General features: G+C 35.9%; 1 long non-coding RNA gene across 4 annotated transcripts; it reads left to right on the top strand.

Annotated features, from left to right (window-relative positions):
- Positions 1–546: 546 nt before the first annotated feature.
- LOC128850533 (uncharacterized) lies at positions 547–11,317 on the top strand. 4 transcript variants are annotated; one of them, XR_008447957.1, is made up of 3 exons: positions 547–676; positions 1,365–3,622; positions 4,542–11,317. It is a non-coding gene; the product is annotated as an uncharacterized LOC128850533 (long non-coding RNA). The 4 variants fall into 4 exon arrangements; XR_008447958.1 differs by having other exon boundaries at positions 551–676; positions 1,927–3,622; positions 4,542–11,316; XR_008447956.1 differs by lacking the exon at positions 547–676 and having other exon boundaries at positions 689–2,706; positions 3,442–3,622; positions 4,542–11,316.
- The last annotated feature ends 382 nt before the right edge of the window (positions 11,318–11,699 follow it).

The raw sequence follows: 11,699 nt of genomic DNA, 5'->3' as shown, positions 1-11,699 counted from the left end.
CAAAGATATACAGAATTTGCCATCTGTGGTATCATGTCCCAAATTTTTAGTACTTCAGTTGCCATTTTCCCTCAGTAAGGCTCAATGACATTTTCTAATGAAAACCAGCAAGGTTTTACATCTTTATGCTGCCATGTTTTTTGGCATATCCAGCAAGATAAAGCTTTCAGATTTTTTCTCTTCTCTTTAACTAGGCAGAAATTATACTTCCCCAATCGTGCTGCATTCCCCATGGGGCTGAGGGTTCTCCCCTAGTTGTTACAAAAATGATAACACATCAGGCACAGAAGAAAAGGGATAGAAAAAAGCTAAATGATGGAAGAAAAACTTACAACTTCTCAGAAAAGAAAGTATGTTGAAGAAATCAGCACACAGGACAGATAATAGTCATGCCGCCAGCGTGACTTCTGTCATAAGAACCTTTTTCTAGTTCAGAGGCAGTTTAAACCATTATTTGGAACTCTTATTGCAAAACACTTTTATTTTGCAACTAGCTGTCTGAATTACAGTCTGCATGCTCTGCAACTTATTGCTGTCTTCTGTGGTGTCTCTGGCATCACCAGCTCCTCCCTTCTTCTCCTTCCCTAAAGTTTAGGAGCAGAAGTGTGTTTGGAAGTTTGCAGTCTAGCCTTTACCAGCTGCAGAAGATCTGAAGGAACTGGCTGTAAATATTAAGGTACGACCTAGTTCAATTAATACAAAAAGTCAATATGCTTTCTCACTCAAATCCTAAAAAGGAATTATTTCCTAACAGTGCCTACCTCCAAAACAGAAACAGAACAGAGTCAGGAGTGATACATTTTCACTGTTTAAAAACTATTAATCATAATTTGTGAAGAAAATACAGACGTACTTAAAGTTCTGAATTTGTTCAAGCATTAGACTGGGTGAGACCAAATCGTCCATGTAAAGAATTGTTCATATATGAAAAATCTAGTCATATTTCTACAATGATTTGATTTTAATAACTTGTTTCTCTCTGGATAAACTATTGATCATAGTTCTTCAATGCTATATAACTACATAATTTTACTTGTTGCATGGTAGTGTACTAATTTAGAAATATTTATGAAAAAATTATTCAGAAAAAATGAAATCTGAGGAACTTGTGTTTGTTTTATGTTTTTAAAAACTCAAGTCTGTAGTGGCATGTGTTTTTCAAAAATTTCATGGTTTTCTTACTAACTGTCATATAGCAAAAAAATATACCTCTAGCATATGCTGCAGGTTTTTGATAAGTGAGACAATATTATGGTAATGAATAGCAATTCCAGCTTGTTGAGAGGATTAATAACTCATTTACCTTTTGAAAAAGAAAAATCAATGAATATGTAGTAAATCTTTTTGGGGGCAATTGTCTATAGGAATACATATACTTCTGATATCCATTTGTTATACGGTGAAAAAAGATCCAAGCAAATTGTTCCCTATTTAATGTGCATTGTGTTTCATCACAACATCTTTAGAGGTAAGTGCAGCTGAAGATTCTTACAAATGTATTACTCACTTTCTCTTTGTGATGTCTGTATAATCCTGCAGTTTTTCAGCAGATAAAACCAAAAGAAGACAATATCTGCAAGACCAGCAGGTCTGCGAGACACCTGTACTTTTAGTACTTTCTGCTACACCTTCTCTTCCAAAAAAGTGAACTTCTATTCACATGCAAAACTATCCTTCCTTTATAGCAGCTCTTTTTGTTTTGCTTTCTGTGGTCAAAAAAATTAAAACCCCATAAAACCAGCAAAATTTTTATTTAACACTGAGTGAGGTTACATTTTTTTAGCTTCATAATAAATCTAGAAAGTAAAGGGGACTTTAAGGCCATCATGCAGTGCATAACACACGCTCTTAATGCAGGATGAGTTTTATGAAGTATAAACAGAATTACAATCAATACTAGCTAGATTTTTCTCTTATTTGTTATAGAAGCATGTGCATTTCTTACCTCGTCTGTGTGTGCCATGATATTCACTACGTTGAACACTTCTTCATTTTGAACACTGAAATTATATGCAGAAATACACATAGCACTGCTGCACAGTTATGAGATGATGCTAAAAAGTAGAAGACAGGTAATAAAAGAATGAAGAGGCCTCTGGCTCCCACTTCTATAGACAGTAACTGGAAACTTGCTGCAACTTAAGAGAATAATCTCATACAACCAAGGATTCGTGGCAGTGGTAGTTCTGTGTGACATTGGCATATTTGAGCAGGCTTTAGAAGGGCAAGAAAAAAGCTCTGTGGGTAGATAGATCTTTATAGCTTTTCTCTGAATAAAAATGACTTTCAATAGAAATATAGACAAGGATAGACTGTCCACAAGGAGACAGTAAAAACTCCCTGAGAAAGCTGTCATCAGAACAGACAAAAATCTCGCATGTTCTTGTCTGCTAAAACTCATGAGCTCTGAAGTTTCAGAGATTGTGAGAACATTTACAGACCTCTCAGACAATGCAGGTAGCTTTCATCCTGATTGTTTAGTGTCATTTGTAATCTGTGCTTTGGAAAACGATACAACCAAAATAACAAGGACTTCCTCACAGTTCTTCAAGTTAGCCATGAAGTCATGCAGATCTTCAGCTGATCTTTTTTCTGATTTCCATCATCTTCCTGGTAATATACTCAGATGTGTCTTCACTTGTGTTCAAAACAAGGATAGATTTCATGAGCAAAAGTATTTGGGAACACTATACCTCCTGTGATAAGGTAAGAAGTTCTTTTCTTAATTCTTCAACAAATGCTTGATTTAACAGTTTACAATTTGCTGTTTATATTTTGTTTTACAATTTATCAAGGAGTTGTGGAGTTAAGTTACTGAAAAATTTATTGTCTCCAATTCAAAGCACACTTTTTACATCTCCTTCCTATGTTAAATTCTGAAGAATGAAAAAAAAAAATTATAATGGAGCATTTTTAAATTTTGGTATGTCCCAGTATCCTTAAACAGAGAACAAATATCAAACAGAAAAAGGACAAGATGTTGTGATAATATATCCTAACCAGCTAGAACTGTTTGTAATTGTTTTTTTTAAATACTTCCTTACCTGTAAAAATAAGTAAAAAATAATTTCAAACATTTAGGCAGAAAAGGCGTACAAACCAGTTAATGGGTTGAAGCAATAGCAATATTGGAACTATTGAGAGATTGTAAAACAAAACAAGGTTTCAAGTCAAGAAAAGCTGTCCTTCTAAGGACGTTAATACTTTTATTGTAAAAGTCTTCCTTAATCAGCACCTTTCTTTTTCAAAATTCAGATATTTTCTTATTTTATATTTTGCTAAGTCTATGTACTGACTGAAGCATCTGCAAAGCTGCAAGCTCTCAGCTTTTCAATATATGGAATACATCTTTTCTCTTGTTAAGAAAGCAGTATTCATTGTAAGCAAATTCAGAAAAATAATGAATGTAAAATGTGAAAATCCCCCTTCTTTGTCTACTAGATTGTCCAACATGCAATACAATATCCACAATAGCAAAAATTAACCCAGAACCAATGGGTTCGGCAGGCTGGAAGAAGTATGGAGCTCTGGATATTTGGGTCTGATTATACAGCTCAGAAGATATGTTTAGACTTGGGCTAAACAGGCCTTTCACATATTAAAGCTGCTGACACCAAACAAGGTAACAGTAGCAAGGATTCTGTTCCTGGAATCTGTAGACATTTTTTATCAAAGAAGTGCTTACTAATTTTAAAAAAAGCTCAGCTTTTCAATGTTACTGTGAAAAGAGGGAATGCAGAAGGCACACTGGGAAACAGGATATATCCGGAACAATAGAGAGATGGGTGTTCCTGGGCTAGAAGAAATAACACCACAGAACAAAAGAGAATAAGTTTCATAGAAAATGGATTTGGATACTTTTTTGAATACCTCATATTAGTTTAGCTCTTCTTTTAGATCTCAGCAAGTACAAATTCTATGAGAGTATGCATTAAGATCCAAACCCAATTATTTCTGGAATTTCTAAGTCCGTAGGGTCAGTATTGTGTCTGGACCCATTTATAGGCAGAACATTGACAAAAAGCCTTGTATAGTACACTAACTAAATGCACTAACCTACTTACAGTCTTAATAATTATATATACTTGTAGCTCCCACTCACAGCAATGAGAATTTCAGCTGAATTTTAGAACAGAACATATGCAATCGGAAAATCACACGTAATTGGAAAGGTTTTGGAAGGCTGACGGATGTGTTGCTTAGGTCCATGCACTCCTACTACCCAGTTAAGATCTCAAAATTCCTGAGTTGACTATCCAGTAACTGTTACATTCAATAAAAATTAAATATAGTCTAGGATATATTAATTCATTGTTTGGTTGACATGGGGAAAGAGAAAGATTCAAGCAAGAAGTTCTGGATCCTTCTTACATTGATATCAATGGCATAATTCCCCTCTGTACTAATGAGAGTGCAATTGCTCATTTTAATGGTTATTTCTGTGAGATTTTCTCTTAATTTAAAGCTCAAGAAAGTTCAGACAGGGAAGAGAGGAATGTGAATTTCCATTACATTAACCCTGCACTGTTTTGCATCTACAGGGTTGGGGAAGAGTGGCTAGAAAAATGCCTGGCAGAGAAGGACGTGGGTGTCTGGTTGACAGCCAACTTAACATGACCCAGCAGTGTGCCCGGGTGGCCAAGAAGGCAAATGGCATCTTGGCTTGTGTCAGGAACAGTGTGGCAAGCAGGACCAGGGAAGTGATTCTCCCCTCATACTCTGTACTGGTGAGGCTGAACCTCAAATACTGTGTTCAGTCTTGGGTCCCTCACTATAAGGAACACATTGAGGTCCTGGAACGTGCCCAGAAAAGGGCAGTGAAGCTGGTGAAGGGGCTGGGGAACAAGTCTTACGAGGAGTGGCTGAGGGAAATGGGGTTGTTTAGCCTAGCAAAGGAGATGCTGAGTGGACACCTGTCTACAATTACCTGAAAGGAGGTTGTAGCAAGGAGGGTGTTGGTCTCTTCTCCCAAGTGACAGGTGATAGGATGAGAGGAAATGGCCTCAAATTGCGCCAGAGGAGGTTCAGATTAGACATCCGGAAATATTTCTTCATCAAAAGGGTTACCAAGCACTGGAACAAGCTACCCAGAGCAGTGATTGAGTCGCCATCTGTGGAGGTGTTTAGAAGATGGGTAGATGAAGTCCTCAGGGATATGGTTTAGCAGTAGACAGGTATGGTTGGACTCAATAATCTCAAAGGTCTTTTCCAACCAAGCGATACTATGACTTTATAATTCTATGATCTGAGTTTAAGCTATCTCCAGTTAAAAGATAATTATCTTCAATGGAACTTAAACACTTATAATCTGTTGTGTATGTCAGCTTTTGAAAGATATGATAAAGTAGAAGGCAATTAAATTACAGTAATCCACTCAAAATGCCTGGCAGAATTTGCCATCCAAATGGACTGCAGTGTTATTGTGTTTTATTATTAGTAATTGGTCTTTTAAAGATTATGTGTGATTTGACTCTTTAGTAAGTTAGTAATATTATGCCTCGTAGTATTGATAGCTTAGGATGTAAAGAAACGGTAAAATAAAAATGCTGAGATCATTTTAGTGGTATTTGTTGGAAACTGCAGAAGTCTGTTGTAGTGGCAGTATAATTCACTCCTGCACATCCGATATGAGCATTGTTTCAATCTTTTTTTTGACTTTTCAATGTAATTCTCATTACTAACTCTTGAAATTATGATTATAAAATTAATGTCCCCTTTGGTATTATACAGAAAGATAAATTAATTATATCTAATTACTATAGTCTTGTATTATATTTTTTTAAATATAAGATGCCAGGTTTTAATATATATCTGTGTATTTTTAAACAAAATATCTCATGCAATTGCAATACTCTAAGATCAAGTGTGATTTTACATCACAAAGCATATTATCTTCATTCGTTTATATTATCATAAATCAAACATAATTACTTTCAATTGGTCTCTCTGTACTCTAAGATAAGTTCAAAAAATAAACTAGGCTTCAAGCACTAATTCTGCGCCTTATTTTCACTAGAGATAGTTTGTTGTCTTTCACTGAAAACTGATATTTAGCACCATTTCAATTAACCATGAAAATCATAAATATCCTTATATCTGGTGTGGCAAAATATAAGAGTTCTTCTGTCTTTCTGTATCATGATGAATTCAGCTAAATTATTTACTCATAAAACACAAGCCAGTTTTGCAGTAATTTGCTAATTTTTCTTTTGACTTTTTCCAAAATGTCACCAACTGCTTATTTAAGTTGTTAATCATTAGAATTGCAAATGTTATTTTAATGCAGATGCAATATGGTAAGCAATAACAAAGCCCTACTGTATGAGATACTTTCCAGGTATGTATAATACTGTATCCCCTATCAAGTTCATGCTTTCAAACCCTTCCTCCATAATTGAATTGCACATTTAACAGAAATATCTTCACTGTGTTAATATTTTTGGTTTTGTTTTTCATCATCATTTTTATTTTTCTGTAAATGTGTTTGTCCTTGTTTACACTCACAAAACTGATTTCTGTCTTATTTGGCCAAAGACAGGCACTCTGGCAGTTAAATATTTTTTACAGAATCATTTTAATGGCACATCAAATAAATATAATAAATAAAATATAGGTAAAATATAATGCATTATTTTACAGGTTTTGATACAGCTACAAGTGAATTGCTCTGGTGTTTAATTTTCTTTCTCGAAGCCCAGAAAACCTTACAGTAGGAAACTGATAAATGGTCTGAAAAAGTGCCAAAGTAAAACATTTTCCGCATAGATGAGATAGGATCTATTTAACTTGAGAACTTCACTTGGATCCAAGTTTTAAATATATGACAAAATGAGGCACACATCTCATTTTTCTTATTGCCAGTATAGAAAAGGTGGCTGTCTTTTTTAAAAGATTCCGGAAGGAGAGATAGTCTACTCAGGTGAGCTTTGTGATCTCAACTACGGTTACAAAAATCCAGTTCCCATTTGTTGTATTTATTTTGTAGGTAGATGTAAACAGAAGAGTCAACATGAGTAAGAGAGTTGGACTATGGACCAATATTCTACCTGGACCAGAACAAAGAATCCAGACAAGTCCCACAGCATCTTCAATTTCATTCTCTTCTGGCCACAGATAAATCGGAACTGTAAAGTGGAACATATGTTTAGTCTTATTTCTGTATAGTTTAAATGAAAATATACATTTTAAAATCGGACACTCCGTGCCAAACATGGAAACCATCATAGAATAGAATTTGTATGCAAAGAAACATTCAGATTTTTGTGGTTCCAAAAATCTAGTTCCAACTCCTCTGCCATAGGCAGGGATACCTTCCACTATATCATATTGTTCAAAGACCCATTCATCCTCACCTTGAACACCTCCAGGATTGGGGCATTTTCAGCTTCTTTGAGCAACGTGTTCCAGTGCCTCACCATGATCACAGTAAAAGATTTCTTCCCAACATCTAACCCAAATCTACTGTCTTTCAACATAAAAGCATTACCCTTGTCTATCACTACTCTCCCTGACAAAGAGCCCCTTCCCATCTTTCCTGTAGGCCCCTTCTAAAAACTGGAAAGCTGCTGTAAGGTCTCCTCAGAGTTGTCTTTTTTGCCGACTGAACAAGCCCCAATTTCTTGCCCTGTCCTTATATGGGAGGTGCTCCAGGCCTCTGATAATCTTCATGGCCTCCTCTAGACTTGCTCTAACAGATCCATGTTGTCCTTGTGCTGAGGACTCCAGAACTGAATGTAGTACTCCAGGTGAAGTCTTATGAGAGCAGAGTAGAAGGGGAAAATCACCTCCTTCAACCTGCAGCCCAGGATGATGTTGACTTTCTGGGCTGCAAACGCACATTGCCAGCTCATGCTGAGCTTCTTATCCACCATCACCCTGAAGTCCTTCTCTACAGGATTTTCAATCCATTCACTGCCCAGCCTGTATTTGTGTTTAGGATTGCCCTGACCCAGGAGCAGGACCTTGCACTTAGCCTTGTTGAACTTCATGAGATTTGCATAAGCCCACCTTTCAAGCCTGTCCCTCTGGATTGCATCTCTTCTTTCCAGCATGTCGAGTGCACTAAACAACTTGGTGTCATCATCAAGCTTGCTGAGGGTACATTCAATTCCACTGTCCATGTTTGTGACAAGGATGTTAAACAATAACAGTTCCAATAATGACTCCTGAGGAATGTTGCTTATCACCGGTTATTTAGCTTATATTTTCTAGAAGCCACATTGAAAGGAAAAGTTATTGAGGGTTTAATTTTAGGCTTCACCGTAGTATACACATTTTCAAAAAGTTTGAGTACTTTCTAGAGACTAAAATATTTTTTTTTTCCTTGAGCTAGCAGTCTGATATTAGATCCCATCATTGGATTGGGAAACTACATGGGCAAACACCCAGCTTTATTATGCCTATTTTTAGAACATTATGTGTGAACCCAGATCTGCTCAACCCCTGAACATTTGTCTGTGGCTACTTTCCAATAAACAAGGCCTAACTGGAAAAGTAATGATCTCTGTTTGGACTTGGCGAAAGAATATGCTTGGGATACAGCTTTGTTCATGTTGAAAACTTCAACTTAACAATGTTGCTGCATCGACTAGATATCAACACTATTCAAGGCCAGAAATTAGGTCTCTTCAAATTTTGGGCTTGCAACGAAACCTATGCATTTTAAAATTTCAGTATCACTAAGAACATAATTTGCAGTATATTTTTTTTACACAGAAACCTGTATTTTTTGAAATCTCTGGTGCTGTGAAAAACATTTGTATGAGATGATCTTTTTTTTCCTAAGCAAAAATGCTTTAGTTGCATTGCTGGTTTGATTGTATAATTTAAGGACAATTTCATAAATGTAGCATCTTAGAGAATACCATAGTTTTTCCCGATATTTTTCTGATTTACTTTTACACAGTGCATAGGAGCTCACTTTCACTGCATAAATTGTAGTCCATAAACTGAAAAGTAAAAATAATCTAAAAATAAAAATAACTCTAAACTTAGTTTTTAAATGATTGCACAAAGGATTGTCAGGCATTCTTTTTCAAAACTACCTGTGGCCTGCCCATGGCCTTTGGTAGAATAAAATCATGTAAACTGAAGAAAAATGAGGAATGAAATACATATCCTGCAAAAGATACTGGATGTGGTCAAATGGTTATGCATTATTATAGTAGTATGTATGCACCAAATGACAGAGCAAAAAAAGCTTCATTTGATGAAGCTGTATATCTAGGAGAGGCAATCAAAGATACTTAAAAGGACAGAGAGATAATTAAAGTCAGCAAAAAATGAAAGTCTCAGAAAAAACCTACTTATATTTTTCTGAAGAAATATTACATCATTATTCCTATGGCTAAGTAAACATGCTCATGGTCTGTCATTTCTGCATTGTTTCATTTAGCTAGGAGATTCACCTGCTGAAGTGTAAATTTTTTCCTTTGTGTACTGAGAGATGAACTGAATATATTTTACATGCAGTACTAACAAATTATTTCAATGGTAATTTCAAATATATAATACAACTTCAGTATAAGTTCATTACTAGAAGATATGCATGATATTAGTATGTATAAATATAGGTAAGAATAGTGCACTTTTTTACTCATTAGATGGATATGCTTAATAACATGTATTGCAAGGGCTAAATATAGCTATTTCACTTGCACAAAAATTAAGAATTTGAGTCTAAATATTAGGTAATTAATATTGCATCTTCTGGTTTTCAAAAGAACGATGATGTACCCAGAAATTTGGTAATCCCACTGAAATTTCTAAAAATATCATTCACAATTTTTTTCTTTCTTTGCCCTTATCTATTTGTCAGCATAAAAAGGTTTCATTGTGCTGTTTCATCAATAACAAATATGCTTGTAAAGGTATTTTTTCCCCTTCTGCTGACAATAGTTCCACATGATCATACCTTTTACAAAGCAGAGTTATTTAGGGAAACACAGCAGTTGCCCTGTCTCAGCATTAGTTAAAAGGAACTGTATTCATCCCCCTAGCACTCTACAAATGCTGAATGGGATCAGTGAACCAAATCCCCCACAAACTCGGCTATAAAAATGACTTATCACAGCATGAGGACCCTAATTTCTCTGGCATTGCTAGCACATTATAGAATTGAGGTTATGCTACCTCTCGAAGCACCCAAGCAAATAGTTTCACCAAGAATGCTGTTTGTTATGTGGAGGTGAACATGTTTGCCTTGCAAAGTATGCCATTAATGACCTCACATGCTTATGGGACCAGAGAACAGGTATTTGACAAGTGCTTATAGCCAACTTCAAATTATCAGGCTAAGTTTTGTGTGTTTCAGTGAGCGAAAGATGATTTATAGCACCAAAGCTGTGGATGTGGCTTCTGCCAAAGGGATACTGAAAAGGTGGTATGAAGGAATAAGATGGCTGGTGGAAATCAAATGGACTCAACAGTAGGAACTTGCTAAGTCAGGAGAAGGCAAAAATCTGAAACAGTTAAATAATGTGGTTGAGACAAAGGAAGCAGAGGACTCTCATGGGATCACTTCACACTCATTGCGCAGCTGAGGGCTGGGAGAAGGCCAAAACAACTGGTATTGCCAAAACAACTACCACAAGTGCAAGCACATAGTATTCCTCAGGAATCAGTAATCCTGCCTGTGCTGAAACCACGGAGACCTCTGAGGCTGCCTTATCATCTAGCCGCTGTGTTTGCTAGAGGATGAAGGTCATACTCCAGTCTCTGTCCATGGCTGCATTGTCTAGACTTTTGTCACACTCTGCCACTAGCGGAGAGGGACTCGGCACAGGCAGACCTGAGCTCTGCCTGTCATGCAATGGGCTGCTCTGTTTCTTAAGCCTGAGCCGCATGTCAGGGGTGCTGTAGAAACAGCTGGAGTCTGCACCATTAGGACCACCACTGCTCACAATGCACGAAGTGAAATAAAAAATTCCACTTAATTCAGGATTATGTTTGTGATTAAAAAAGTATTACATATGCAGCATTTGGAAAAAAATAGTGTGTCTGATAATTATTTCAGTTACACTCCTGCGTCTTCACCTACCACTATGAGAACAGACAAAAAATAGTAGCACAAGATTACTGTGTTCTACAACACTGCTGAGAAGCATACCTTGGAAAACAATTCTTTTTGCTATGATTTGAATTTGATGGGAGGTAGTAGGCTTGGCTGTGCTGAATGAAACAAAGAGGCTAGGGTTTCTCTTTTACTAGAAATCGAGGGTTGCAATATTTATTTCATATAATAACTAAGTAACAGTTTAATAATTTATCAATTTTTCTACCCTTAAAATACATCTTTACCAATGTATTCATCTTACAACATCCCACAAGAAGCTAGAAAGCTCTAGCATAGAAACAAAAACTTTCCTGTGAACAGAAATATAGACTAGGACTGAGTTATGTAGAGGATATGTTAGTAAGAATGACTAACACTGTTATTATTCTTTCTTATGATGGTGAATTTGTGTCATATAATTAAATGGAAGACCATACATCTAAATAATTTTGAAATATTTGTCTTAACCTGATTAGTCAATTAGTAAAAAAAAAAAATAAAATATTACAAATGAACAAGTTCACTAAAAGAAAAGGAAAAAACAAGTTCAACTATCAATTACCAAAGTAGTACTGTTCATTACTGATAGAAGGATATGAGTGGCAATAAATTGGGGAGGGGTAGATTTAGACTAGGAGGAAATTCT

This window comes from Cuculus canorus, chromosome Z (genome assembly GCF_017976375.1).
Source record: "Cuculus canorus isolate bCucCan1 chromosome Z, bCucCan1.pri, whole genome shotgun sequence".
NCBI lineage: Eukaryota > Metazoa > Chordata > Aves > Cuculiformes > Cuculidae > Cuculus > Cuculus canorus.
This window is presented reverse-complemented; position numbering and strand designations above follow the sequence as displayed.